General features: G+C 52.8%; 1 protein-coding gene across 1 annotated transcript in view; it reads right to left on the bottom strand.

Annotated features, from left to right (window-relative positions):
• The window catches only part of TSPAN18 (tetraspanin 18), a 269240-nt gene that overhangs the window by 13407 nt on the left and 241821 nt on the right, over positions 1-14012 (bottom strand). The window lies entirely within an intron of this gene.

Here is a 14012-nt window from a genome sequence, read left to right as displayed (position 1 = left end):
ATGGCAACAGGTTTGGTTTGGTTCCAGTCCCAGCTCTGCCACTGATTTGTTGGGTGATGTGAAGTCTTTGCTCCTTCCTGGGGCTCAGTTTCCCCATCTGCAAAGTGGTGGGGAAAGGTTTGGACTGAGGGAGCACCATGTTTTCCTGGTGGTCTCCCTTACTCCCTCCAATGGTGCCTGGGCATCCTCCATTCTAGCTCCAGCTGCTCTGTCCTCACGTCTCTCCCCAGCAGCTTGCTGTTGGGACCTCTAAACCCCCTTAAACCTGCTTCTTCCTGGCTGCTCTCCATGCCGGAGGCTTGTAGGGGCCTCCTCTCTGAGGAAGAGAGGAGTTTATGTCTTGGCAGGGGGTAGTGGGCAGGCCTGGCCTCTCTCCACCCCCTTACCCATCAGCGGGGGGGCCTCAAGGCCATCTGTTCTTCAGGCTGGGTCCCAACAAAGAGGCCATTCGGCGCTCCGTGGCCTGTGTCTGCCCTCGTTCCCCCACCCAGGCCCAAGCAGATGGCCCACCTGCCACCCCTCCGCGGAGGAGGCTCGGGAGCCTTGAGGCTGAGTCAGAAGCCAGGGGCGGTGAGGGCTGACCCTTCTTCTATAAAATGGTCAGCTCCAGACTCCAGGTCCTGGGCCCAGAACTCACTGGGCCTTTGTCTAGGGCTGCCAGGCCTGGTGCCGGCCCCACCCCTCACTGCCCAGTCAGCTCCACCCTGATCATTCAGAGAGGCTCTGTGAGAGCCACTCCGCCAGGCCCCACCCAGGCCAGGGCCCTGGGTTCACCCAGAAGGCATCGGCCACCTGCCCAAGGTCACACAGCTCCTTGGAGAATAACCAAGAGTGAAACCCCATCTCCCAGGAGTGTGCCCTGCCTCACTGCTGTGGTTCTCAGACTTCAATAAGCTCAGGACCACGTGGGGCAAAGTGGGTAAAAATGCAGGCCCCACCCTCCCAGATTCCGACCCAGGGCATCTGGGAAGGGGCCTGTAACTCTGCATTCTTCATAAATTTCACAGCTGATTCCCAGAAGGCCTCACAGGCACTGCCATTCTCACTGCCTCTGTTTATCTCAAGCCTTTATTCAAAGTAATTAAGGGTGCGTGACATAGGCGGCTCAGAAGTAATAATTCCCATTTAACAGGTGAAGAAACTGAGGCCCAAAAGGGCAAATGGACATTCCCAATTTCACAAAGTAAATTCTTGGCCAGACTCAGGCCTGGTACCGAATACTTCCAGCTTCTCAGTTAATAGCCTTTGGACAACAGTCCCCTGCCATGAGCCTTCACCGCCACCCTCTGCTCATACCCCGTCCCCTCCGTTACAATACTGAAAGGCCCCAAGTTCTGAAAACATTATGCTGTTTCCTCTCATCCCAATGCAACGCTGGTGTGTGTGTGTGTGTGTGTGTGTAATTAAATTACTTAAAAACATCTCCCCCTCATTTTATTGATGACTTTGCTTCTAGGGTAAACCCAAAAAAACCCACTGCCACTGAGTTGATTCTGACTCAGGGGCCCTGTAAGGACAGGGTAGAGTTGCCCCATAGGGTTTCCAAGGCTGTAAATCCTTATGGAAGCAGACCGCCACATCTTTCTCCTGTGGAGCAGCTGGTGGCTTTGAACTGCCAACCTTTCGGTTAGCAGCCACGCTTTAATCACTGAGCCACCAGGGTTCCACTTCTAGGGTGACCAGGGCAATATCCCCACTTCCTAGGATATTGCTCACTGCCCCCATGTTCCCCCATCCCCCCTTCCCTACCCCAGCCGTCTGTCCCATCCCGGGCCTGGTCCCCTCCCAAAGTCTCCCTTCCAACCTGGTTTCTGCCCCCAGAAGCTGGAATGCACTCACCAGGTGAGCCTGGCATCTCAGACATGCCCTGGCAAGGCAAGGCTCTTACTGATGGGGATTTAAATGTATGCCTCTTGGCTCCTTGACTACTTGGCTTTCTTTCCTATGGGGGCTTCAAGGGAAAGCCCAGGCTCCCCTCCCTGGCCTCCTGGGGAAGGGGCCCTTCTAGAACCATCTTTAGGGAGGAGGCAGACCTGAGAAAAGGTAGGCCGGCCGAGGGATGCACAACCAGAATGTGCTCTCTCCCCCTAAGACCATTGCTGTTAGATTGTACTGGAGAATGGAGAGGCAAGACTTCGGGGTTCAGAAACCCCTGCTGAGTGTCCTTAAATAAGTCGTTTAACCTCTCTGAACCTTACTAAGGTAAAGGGCCTCTGTCTCTCTTACAGGATGACTCCAAGGATGAAAGGAAATAACACACACATTCTCAGAAGACGTTTAGCGCGGGGCCTGGCTCACAGTGAGTACTCAGTACACAGCACTTAACTGTCACTGGGAGCTAATGTGACATCCTAAGAAAGAGCACTGGAACAGGAGTCATGGCATCACATGCCAATTTGGTCTCTGCCACTGATTGGCTGGATAACTTTGAGCCAATTCCACAGCCCTTCTTGGCCTCAGTTTCCCCATTTGTAAAACGAGAGTGTGGGACCAGGCGATAACTCTGGTCCCTTCCAGGGCTGACTTGCCATCATTCCATCACTTTCCATAGTTCTCATTTGTCCTTCTCGGCTCAACTAAATGTCACCATCTCTAGGCAGCTGTCCCCAAGATCTCGTAAGCTGTGAGACTCTCTTAGCCCCCCCTGGTACCACGTATCTTCTGCTGGCTCCACACAGGGGTTCTGGAAGAACGTGTCCCACGATATTCCCACGCCCACCTGGGTGTGCCCCTTCTCCTCTGATTTCCAGCCCCCTTCTTCCCACCCACCTGCCTGGGGAGAATCATGACACTAAGGGGACGCTCTCAGCTCCTTCAGGCTGATATTCTTCCCTCCATTTTACAGATGCTGACACTGAGGTCCCGGGTATTAAATAACCAGGCCACACAGCTCAGGGAGCCTGGGAGTCCCAGCCTGCTTTTCTCCAGTGACTCAGGCTTCGCCAATCATTACAGCAGCGATTACTCCTTAAATTGGTTATTTTTCACTGTTGACGCCTTGTGAGCTTCTTTTTTTCTTTCTCTCATTTCAGTTTGCATTTACCAGGCTGGGGGAAGGGACTGAATGTGAAGCAAACCAGAAGGAAAAGAAAGAAAAAGAGAGGGGGCGGGAGGGCTGGGCAGAGGAGAGAGGCCAGGGTGGCTGTGGGATTTCTCACCATCTGTGAGCCTACCCTGGACTCCTGGTGGGGGCGGAGAGGTGACAGCAGGGGGGCGGGGTGGAGTTCAGAAGTGAGCTGTGTCTTGAGTAGTTCTAATAGGGTTTCTCGGACTCCAGGGAAGAGAGTCTGCAGGCCGAGCTGTGTGTGTAGGAGGAGGGCAGCTGGGCCCACCTCCGCCTCTTTGTCCTTCCCCATGTTCTCAAAATCTCCGTCCCTTCCCTCTTCCCACATTGATAGGATCCTGGGTGGTACAAGCAGTTTGCAATGGGCTGCTAACTTAAAGGTTGGCTGTTTGAACCCACCTACAAGCTCTGTGGAAAAAAGTCCTGGTGAACTGCTTCCATAAAGGTTAACACACACACACACACACACACACACACACACACACACACACACACACACACACACACACACACACACACACACACACACACACACACACACACACACACACACACACACACACACACACACACACACACACACACACACACACACACACACACACACACACACACACACACACACACACACACACACACACACACACACACACACACACACACACACACACACACACACCCCCCAGTTGCTATAGAGTCGATTCCGACTCTTGCTGACCCCATGTGTTGCAGAGTAGAACTGTACTCCATAGGGTTCTCAGGGCCCTGACCTTTTGGAAGCAGATCACCAGCCAAGATAACCCTGTGGAGCAGTTCCACTATGTAACACATGGTGTCGCCATGAGTCAGAATTGACTGGACAGCAACAGGTTTGGTTTTTGGCTTTTTTTTTTTTTTTTTAACCAGGTGCCTGGCACTGTGTCAAGCACGAAGATACAGCAGTGACAGACAGAGTTCTTCCCTGAAGTAGCTCACAGCCCCAGGGCACTCAGACCCTAGATGCGAATCCACTATAGTACCAGAGGGAGCTGCCAGGGTCAGCTTGGGGCTCAGGGGAACCCAGAGGTGTCGCTGTGGCCCAAACTTGGGCTATAATATGGGGGAGGGGGTAAAGGGTCAGGAAAGGTTTCTGGAGGAAATAATATTGAAGCTAAGAGAAGCCTGAGTAAGAGTCTGCAGAGGAAGACTGGGGTGGGGTGGGGTGGGGTAAGACAGTCCCAGCAGAGGGCACAGCATGACCAAGGCCAGGCACAGGACAGAGCTGGCACAAGAGGGGAGTGGGGAGAAGCACCTGCTCCCAGATCTACCTCCTCCATTAGACTACAAGTTTCTCTGATACAAAAATGGGGCTCCACTCATCGCTCGGTTCAGGTATACATATATTTAGCTGGAGTAATGCAAAGCTCATTACGAATGTTGCAGAATGAAGTGCCAGATCTAGGATGGCCTTGACCCTTGGGCTGCCAGGTACTGCTGCACAGGTTGTGCACTGCACTAGTGGTGCCCTGGGGCTCCGTCGTTTATTAGTAGTAGTTAATCATTCTCCCTCCCTCCCCTTACGTAATATGTATAGAGTATCTGCCAGGTGCTGGGAATACAGTGGAGAGGGAGACTGATAAAGGCTCTGTCCTTAAGGAGGGTAGTCTAGAGGAGGCCGATAAAACAAACAGGTAAATTTAAAATGTCAAGTTCATTTTACATGGTGATGGATGCACTAAGGGCAGGGAAACAGGGTCAAGCGGTCACGTAACAGGGGCCAGTTGTGAGTTGGTGGTCTGGCAGGGCCTCTCTGAGGAAGTGAGAGCAGTGGCAAAGTGGCGGCAGCCATGCAAAGGCCTAGGGGGAAGAGCATTCCAGGCAGAGGGAACAGCATGTGTGAAGGATCATATTGCAAACAAGTTCAGTGGATACAAGAAATAGGAAGGTGGCTTTCGAGTGGAGGGAGTGAGAGGAGGGGGCCACAGCACACAGGGCCGTATGGCTAGTGTCTGGATTTTATTCTAACCGAGATGGGAAACCATGTTTCATAAAGTCTCGTTTGTTTTTTAGAAGCTCTCTTGTGCTGCTGGGTGAAGTGTGGCTTGGAGGAGGCAAAGCTCAGAGCTGGGAGACCAGCTAGGAGGAAAGACAGTAGTCCCGGCGAGACATGACATATTAGTGTGGGTAATACCAGCAGAGTTGGAGAGGGACAGAAAGGGCAAAATGGAGTTGGTTACACTTATTGCTCTCAATAATATTATTATCACTCATGAGTACAAAGCACTTTCATGGCACTTTCTCACCTTGTGAAATGGGCAGTGCACTAGTAATAGCCCCATTTTTCAGCTACGTAAACTGAGGCTCAGAGAGGTGAAGGGTCACAGCCCACAGGAGACCCATAGGAATTCTTCCCTGCCTTTTTTTCATATGCCCTGATATGTAACCACTCTGCCCTGGCTGGTCAGCCTGAAGGGCCCTGGAGTCAGATGTCTTTCTCCACTCAGGGACTGTGGGAGCAGCCAGGCCTCCCAAGACCAGCAAAATGGGCCTCTATTTACTGCCTTGGGCTGAAAACATGTTTTTGCAATTGGCAAAACACAGGGAAGCTCTAGCTCAACATGTTAGATTGGCAAATGCCTGCTGTGCCCTCCTTTTAATATAAGGATATAAAACAGTTATTTATTTATACTCAAACCAGAACACATTTCCTTCTGCCAAGTCTTCCTGTGTCCCCCTCCTTCAGCCCCACTCCCACGAGGGCCTTCCAGAACGCCCCAGGTCAGTGGTAGTGGAGGGCAGAATCGAAGGGCAGAAGGAGAGCTACCCTGGGAGTTGCAGAGTGGAGAGGCATAGGAGAAGCCCTGGTGGCACAGTGGTTAAGCACTTGGTTGCTAGCTTAAAGGTCAGCAGTTCAAACCCACCAGCCTCTGGGAGGGAGAAAGATGTGGCAGTCTGCTTCTGCAAAGATTACAGCCTTGGAAACCCTATGGGGGCAGTTCTACCCTGTCCTAGGATGTTGCTAGGAGTCAGAATCAACTCAGTGGCAATGGGTTTTGTTTTGTTTTTTGGTACTGTATGCTGGTGGATACAGTGAAAGGGAGATGGGAAACACAGGAATCAGAGAGACTAAGGTTTCAATCCAAACCTGTCCGTTATCAGCTGGTGACTTGGGAGGGCTACTTATCTGTAAAGTGGAGATAATAACATAGCTACCCCACAGGGCTGGTACTCGGAGTCCGTGAAGTCACGCATCGCAAGAGCCTGGCACAGTGCCCAGCATATAGTAAGTGCTGAATAAACACCATCATTCTGAGACTGGGGTTGCCTCTATCCCCACCTTACCCATGGGGGACCACAGGCCCAGGAAGGCTGCAAACGTTGCCCAAGGCAACGTTGTCAAGTTTCAGGTTGGTGGAGCCAGGCTCTACCCTAGATAGGTCTGTGGGGCCCTGAAGTCAGGGTCTGAAGACCGTCACTGAGCATTAAACCTGTCTCCCCTCAAAATCACTCAGTGCTGGCAGAGGCCTACTGTGTGCTGGGGCCCTGCACAGAGGACCGGGGGGTGACTCAGTGAAGATGAGTCAGACACTGGGTGGCCACCGAAGAGTGCACAGCCTACTGGGGGCAGACAGATGAGATGGCTCCTGGGATGCAGTGTGACAGATGCTGTCACCAGGTGCTCCCAGAACCAGAAGAGGCAGACTTGAAGGCTTCCTGGTGTGCGTGTGGGGTGGGGGTGGGGCGGGGCGGTGGTGGGTGGGGGTGGGGGCGTGGTGGTGCTGGGAAGGACTTCTCAGACAGGAGGCTCCCTGTTGGATGGGAGGAGAGCATCCCTGGCAGCAGGCCCAGCCTGAGCAAAGGCCAGGAAGGCCAAGCACCAGAGTGGTTTGGAGTAAGGCAGGGGGTTGGTTCTCAGGATCTGGGCATGGTGCAGAGCCAGGGGACAGGGTCTAGTGTGCTGACTCTCGTGAGCCCAAACAGCCATGGCGTGTCCTTGGCCCCCATCTACTCGGTGGACACCAGGGTACCAACTGCAGCGCTGTTCCTACGAAATCCTTCCCAGACCCCTAATGCCAAGATGCACACAGTACCTTCTACCTCATCAACAGCTTCCTGACACGTTGACCCCCCAGTGGGGAAACTGAGGCCAAAACTGATCCATCATGTTTATAAAGATCCTTTGTGAGGTGCAAGGGGGGAAAATGTGGGCCTTGGAGCTGACAGATTTGGGGATTGGAATCCTTCGTGCACGAAACCAGCCCTTTCTGGGCCTGAGTTCTCCAATTGTAAAATGGGCCACCTCACAGAGGTTGCCATGAGTTTGATATACAAGCCATATGCCTGGTGTCCTGAAAGCTCTCAGCATGGTGGTCCTCTCTCTCTCTCTTCCCCACACTCAGGGTGGGGACGGGGCAGGGAGGAGTGGAGGTGGCCCCTGGCTCAGCCTCCGGGATCTCCAGTGACTTGGGGATCTACCACTGGGGCGGGGCGGGGGGGGCTTCGCCCGGAGGTGACGGCTGCGACCGGCCACGGGAGAGTTAACCCGTCTCCAGGCCACTGCCTGGGCGTGGGAAGAGGAGAGCGCGAGGTGAGACGGAGACTCCCGCAGATGCTCCCACCACCCGCCGCCCCGCCCCAGGCCTCGGGGCGCACGCAGCCTCCAAGCCTGCTGGAAGCGGTGCGTAGCCCTCACGGGGGCCAGCCTAACCCCTAGCTCGCCTTGCGTGAGCACCGCCTAGGGCGCTCTGGGCTCAAGCCCGCCGCCTCGCCTCTGAGCAATTACATAATGACGCCTCCCGTGCGCGGCGCAGAGGCCGCCTTTGTTATTGTGATCCGCCTCGGCAGCGGCCCGGCGATCACTCAAAATGTCAGGCTGGGCTTTATTTATGCAAAATTGGGTTGGGGCGCCTCCGACGGAATAATAAACACTGCCCGCCCCCCTCCAGCCAGGAGGCAGAGAAGAGGGCTCCCCTCTGAACCTTTAGCTCAGCGCCTGTCCCCGCCCACTCACCTTGATCTGCAGCTTGATCCTGAGAACGCAAGCAAAAATATTCTAGAGCCAAAAAATGTAGGTTCCAGTCCCATCGCTTCCACTCCCCTGCTGGGTGATATTGGGCAAAGGGAGTCTTGTTAGTCCTGCCTTTAAAATGGACTGATAATATCGACGTGGTGGCTGGAAGGTGATAAAACTCTGGGGGCTTAATGGTTAAGCGCTAAGGCTGCTGAACCTAAAAGGTCGACAGTTCAAATCCACCAGGTGCTTCTTGGAAACTATGGGGCAGTTCTACTGTGTCCTATAGGATATGAGTGAGAATCAGCTCGATGGCAGTGGGTTTGGTTTTTGTTCTGTTTTCAATCTGGGAATCTGCTTTGCAAACAACCTTCCTGCAACCACCTGTAACCAGCTCCGCACAGAGTTTCTGATTCCTTAGGGCAGAGTTTGGGCTGATAATTTTCATTCCTAACTTGTTCCCATTAGCCACACTTTAAGAAACGTAGGCTCCAAAGCTGTTTACAAACTAGAGTCTGTTTGGCAGATCTTCTGACTTTCCTCGCCCCCAAATTTGGATGACTAGATTGAGGAGGGAGTAGGATAGGAGGATCATCCATCCCGGCTCTGGTCAGCAGCTGGACCAGCGTCATCTGGGGCTCTGGCCAGACTGCCTGGCTTCCAAGCCTGACCTCATTGCTTTCTAGGGTTATCTTGGGCGCCGAGTTTAAGATTAAATACATGCAAAGCACCTAGACCAGGTCTGGCACATAGTTAAACCCATTGCCGAGGACTCATGGTGACCCTATAGGACAGAGTAGAACTGCCCCATAGAGTTTCCAAGGAGCAGATGGTGAGCTCTAACTTTTGGTTAGCAGGTGTAGCTCTTAACCACTGTGCAACCAGGGCACATAATTAGGGATTGCTGTTTACTAAGATGATGACAAAGCCCCCTTGGGTGTGGCATACAAGTGGCCCAGCACCCCCTTGGTTAGAAGGCAGGTGAAATGCTGGCCACAGCCATAGCTGGCTGGCCACCAGGGTCCATGTGGCTACTGAAGGGTCTCACTATGAAGCGGGGGCCTGAGGGTCATCCAAGTCAAGGTTCCATCAACCAAGTCCCCCTCTTCCTCTGCCCATAACAATTCTTTTCTTGGCCAAGGCTCAGCACTTTGAGACAATCTGGACTTGGCCCAAGGTTCTTATTTGACCTAACCAGCCGTGCCCACAAGAGGCAGTCCATGTTCCATGGGGGAAGGTATAACTATCCCCCCACATCTCTGGTCTCCCCTGAGTTTGAGAAGCTGCCCCCTTTAGGCACAGAGCAATGGGCATCCCAGACCTAGGATACAAGGCCCCCAATGTTTCCCCACTCTCTCAGCTGGGGTGGTAGAAGTCTCCTGTCCTACAGACAGATACTTGTGCCACCCTCCACCCCACTCACTGCCACACTCGCTTCCTCTATCCCTCATGCTGTTTCTGCATGTTCATTCCTTCATCCATTCAATGAACATTTATTGAGCACTGCCTGTGAGCTGGGCCCTGAGCTCAAGATGTTTTCACTTAAGTACCCTGCATGTCATCATGATTACTGTTTTTATTTGACAGATGAAGAAACTGGGGCTCAGAGAGGCTTGCCTAAGGCCACAGAGCTAGTTAGCAGAGGGCCAGGGCCTTGAACCCCAAATCAAATCTGTTGCTGTCGAGTGGATTCTGACTCATAGCGACCCTGTAGGACAGAGTAGAACTGCCCCACAGGGTTTCCAAGGAGTGCCTGGTGGATTTGAACTGCCTACCTTTTGGTTAACAGCTAAACTCTTAACCACTGCACCACCAGGGTTTCCTGTACCCAAATCCAGGATGGTCTAATTCTTAAGTTTTGCTCTTACCTGCTGCCTTGCAGCCCCCCCCCCACCCCCCATCAGAATCCGAGAAGGGGCTGGCCATAGTCCTCTGGCTCCACTGGTCTGCTGCTACTATGTTCCTTTGGGGAAGCCTGACCACATTGTTTCTTTTAAGCCATCCTGGCCATCTCTCCCATAAGTGAGGAGCTGCTTGACATTCTGTGGTCCTGGAGCAGCAAGAGTGGTGTTAGGGATGATTCACAGGCAGGTGAGAGAGCAGGTGAGGTGCCCAGGTGGCCTGTCATTCTCCCCTGGCGGGAGGCAGAGGCCAGGAAGTGCGGGGGAGGCCTGCTGTGGAGTTTCTGAGCTCCCAGCTGCACCTCAGAGTTGGAAAGCTCCACAGGTCTTCTCACCAGGCAGGTTTACCCAAAGAAAGCCCTGGAGGAAGTGAGGGGAAACCAGAAAGGGGAAGTGGGAGGAATTCTGAAAGCCCAGCTCTGCCTCACTCCCTCTGTCCTGGGGCCAACTGGTGTTCCCAGTGGCAGCTGCAACTAATGCCAGCTTGGCAGCTCTCACCCCCGAACTATCTTTTACAGTTTACAAAGCACCAGCGTCTTTCACGAGACCCTCTCCTCCCCTCCTTCTGGGCTGTCTGATGGTAATAACATCAGCAACAATAGCTTACTTTCAGCCTGCTTCATGCTAAGGGCTTTACATGCATCCTCTTTGTTAACCTTCTAGGAAACTCCAGGAATAGGCTCTATCATTATCCCCATTTTACAGATGAGGAAACTGAGGCCATGGTCTCATAGTCAGTTCTAATTCTTCTGGGCTCAAACCAAGGAGGCTTCCTACAACATCTTCCTCTACCTCGCCAGGAAGGGGTGGCTGCTGAGACCTCTATCCCTAGGCTCTGGCCCCAAAGACTGGGCCCCAGCTCCCCTCCCAGCCTCTCTGTTCCCATCTCCCTGGTGCCAAGTAGATGCCAGCCACAGCAGACACCAGTCCCACCACCAGCATCTTTGAAATCCAATTCCACCTGCATTCTTCCTCAGGGATTCAAAATCCACAGGTCGTTTCTGGCCATGGATACTGGCAATCCCTGTGCCCACCCCGCCTCCCAGCACCCACCTGCACAGGCACACACACAAAACACAAGCATGCTCATGCTCACACACACAGGGATACAAAGGCGGGTGGCTGCACCTGCTGAGGCAGACAGGTTGGGGGTGGGGGGTAGCAAATGGAGCCCCCGCTGCTCCCAGGCTCTGGTGGGAGGCTAGAGGGGAATGACCCTCCCTCCCCCAGCTCCACAGTCTCCTGGCTCCATCCCCATCCCCATCGCAGGGTCCTAACCTGGTTTTCTCACCCTCTCAGTTATCCCCTGCACTGTAAATAGCGATGACACTTCATGGTTACCAAGTGCTGAGCCCCTATTCTTGCCTGGCATTGGGGGTGCACATTACATGTGTGAATTTTAAGCCTTACAACAGCCTGGCAAGGTGGGCATTATTATGCCCATTGTCAAGACGAGGTAATGCAGAGAAGTTGAGGCCGATTGGCAGTCTAAGGAATGTTCCTGACTGAATGCCCAGCACTTCAGAAAAGTGTACAGGAAGGAAGTAAACAGGAACCTCAGCCGGGCGCTTTAAGGGGAGTGGATGCAGAAGGTAACGAATGGATAAATGGCCCCTTCTTGATCCCCCAAGCACTTTCTCTGGGCTTTATTATTTGAGCTGCTTCCGCTGCTGCTCTTGGCTCTCCAGAGTACATCTGTCTCCCAGAAGGCTGTGAGCTCTCAAAGGACAGGGACTGGGTCCTGTCCACCCCTGAAATCCCAGCACCCAGCACTTTGCCAGGCAATGGCCCAGCCAAGGTTGCCCCTTTCCTAAAGGCTGGTGGGGCAGCCTTACCTAGTCTGTGCTTTCAGCCTCCCTGAGGATGGGCTTGGAAAACAAATAAAACACAGAATCAGGACATCCAGAGCTCAGTGGTTATCCACACCAACCGCCTAATGCAAGAATCCTCCTCTAGCATCCCTCATCAATTCTTCTGTGGCTTCTGCTAGTGACAGGGCGCTAACTACCACTAGGGCAGCCCCTTCCATGTTGGAGATCTTGGAGTGACTGTTACAAAGTCCCTCCTCCTGTTGATGTAAGGTCAGGCTCTCTAGTACTTCCATCCCCAGACCCTACTTCTAGTCCCTAGGGTCACACCAAGCAAATGGCTGGCTAGTGTCTCCAAGTCAGGGAGGGCAGTCAGGAGTGACATGGTAGTAACCCAGCATCCTTTTGCATGCTGGGAAGGCAGAAGAGGGGGTGACAAATGAACTAATCATTCCAGTTTGACCCAACTGTCTTAAGGCAGTGAGCTGAGCCCTGAGCTGTTGCAAAGACTATTGTAGAGCCCTCAGTCAGCGTGGACCCTGGGTCTGTGCTTCACCAACAAAGCCTAGGAACAATCCTGATCTGAAGTCTCCCTCCCTCCCTCCTCCCCCCCTTTCCTTCCTTCCTGCCTTCCATTCATTCATTCTTGATTATCACTGGCCAGGTGCTCCTGGGAGCAGGTTTGGTGGCACTGTGGTGGCATCTAGGGAACAGATTTTAGTCAGCTTGGCAATCAGGACAGCTAACAGTCTCCGAGTGCTTACTCAGGGCCAGGCACTCTTCTAAGAGTTTACTCCTGTGTGCAGGGCACAGCCTTTCCCGCCCAGCCCCGCTCTGGCTAGAGTATGGGGGTGGGGAGTGGGAGGTCTGCTTGGCACACGAGTTCTGAGTGCCTGGCACATAGGTAGCTAGCAATCAATAAGTATTAGCTGCTGCTATTAACTCTAAATCTGCAATAACTATAGGCAGTTCATACTATTGATCGAACCCATTTTGTAGAAGGGGAAACTTGATACCCAGAGGTTAAGTAACTTCCTCAAAGCCACACAGTCACTGAAAGGCAGAGTCTGAATTTGAATCCAAGCCATCTGATTCCAGAGCATGCTTGATTACCCTTAACAAACTGGTGGAAAGAGCTCAGACCTGGAGTCTGACGCTCACCCATCTACCTAGATGTCTGGGGCAGCCACTCATCCCTCTCTGCTCTATCTATTTAGCTTGTAAAATAGAACCTGTCATCCTCCTTGCTTGTCGCCCCCCCCCCCCATTGTGGCCATCTGATAAGATGAAGAGATCCAAGCAGTTTTCCAAGAGGGAGGGTGTGCAGTGGTGGGTTTTGGGGTGGGGAGCACATTACTGGTCACAGGGGGTCGAAATGAGCCCTAAATTTTGGGGCTGGGGGAGTACTGTTTGTAGGAGTCTGGGTCTTCTGACATCACCTTCATCAGCCTGTCAGCTCCCAAAGAGCCCCCCAGGACCCCCCAACCCCTTTACCACTCCCCCCAGGATTTGCAGAGATAAAATGCCTGTCAACTGTGCCCCCCTCCCTCCAGGTATCTTGGAGCCCCAGGTGAGATCGTAGTCCAGTAACAGTGCAATTTACAGCAACAACCATTGAGGCGATTTAGGGTGGAAGATGGAGAAAAAAGGTGAGGGGGAGGAGGATTGTTATTTGGCAAAAATAGCACAAAGTAGAGGGAGGGAAGGGGGACCCAGGCTTTAGATCTGAAGGCTAGATGAAACCAAACATCAGTGACCCAACCTGTGACTGTGGGGTTAACTGACTCATGGCGACACCACATGTGTCAGAGTAGAACTTCACTTCATAGGGTTTTCAACGGCTGTGATGTTACGGAAGTAGATCTCCAGGCCTTTCTTAGGCTGTGCTGGTGGGTGGATTCTAATCCCCAACCTTTGGTTAGTGGCCAAGTGCAAAGAGCGCCACCCAGGGACCTACATTAATGACCATGACCACCACCTGTAAAATGGGACCAATCCTACCGACCTCATACGTTGTAAGAATTAGAAGAGTTAATACTTGTAACTCGCTTAGTACACGGTGTCTGGCATTGAGCTGGCACTCAGCAAACAGTCACTATTATTGTAATCGTTACTACACATTTGGATAACACTACCAGCTGAAGCAGTGCCTTCAGTTCTAGACAATGGCCTAAGCCCTAGGATACCACAGGGATATTTAAGGCAAGTGGTTTGTCAGCCTGTGGGGGTGTTGATAGTATAAGGAAGGG

Source organism: Elephas maximus, chromosome 7 (assembly GCF_024166365.1).
Source record: "Elephas maximus indicus isolate mEleMax1 chromosome 7, mEleMax1 primary haplotype, whole genome shotgun sequence".
Taxonomy (NCBI): Eukaryota; Metazoa; Chordata; class Mammalia; order Proboscidea; family Elephantidae; genus Elephas; species Elephas maximus.
Note: the sequence above shows the minus strand (reverse complement) of the source record. Positions and strands in the feature narration are given on the sequence as shown.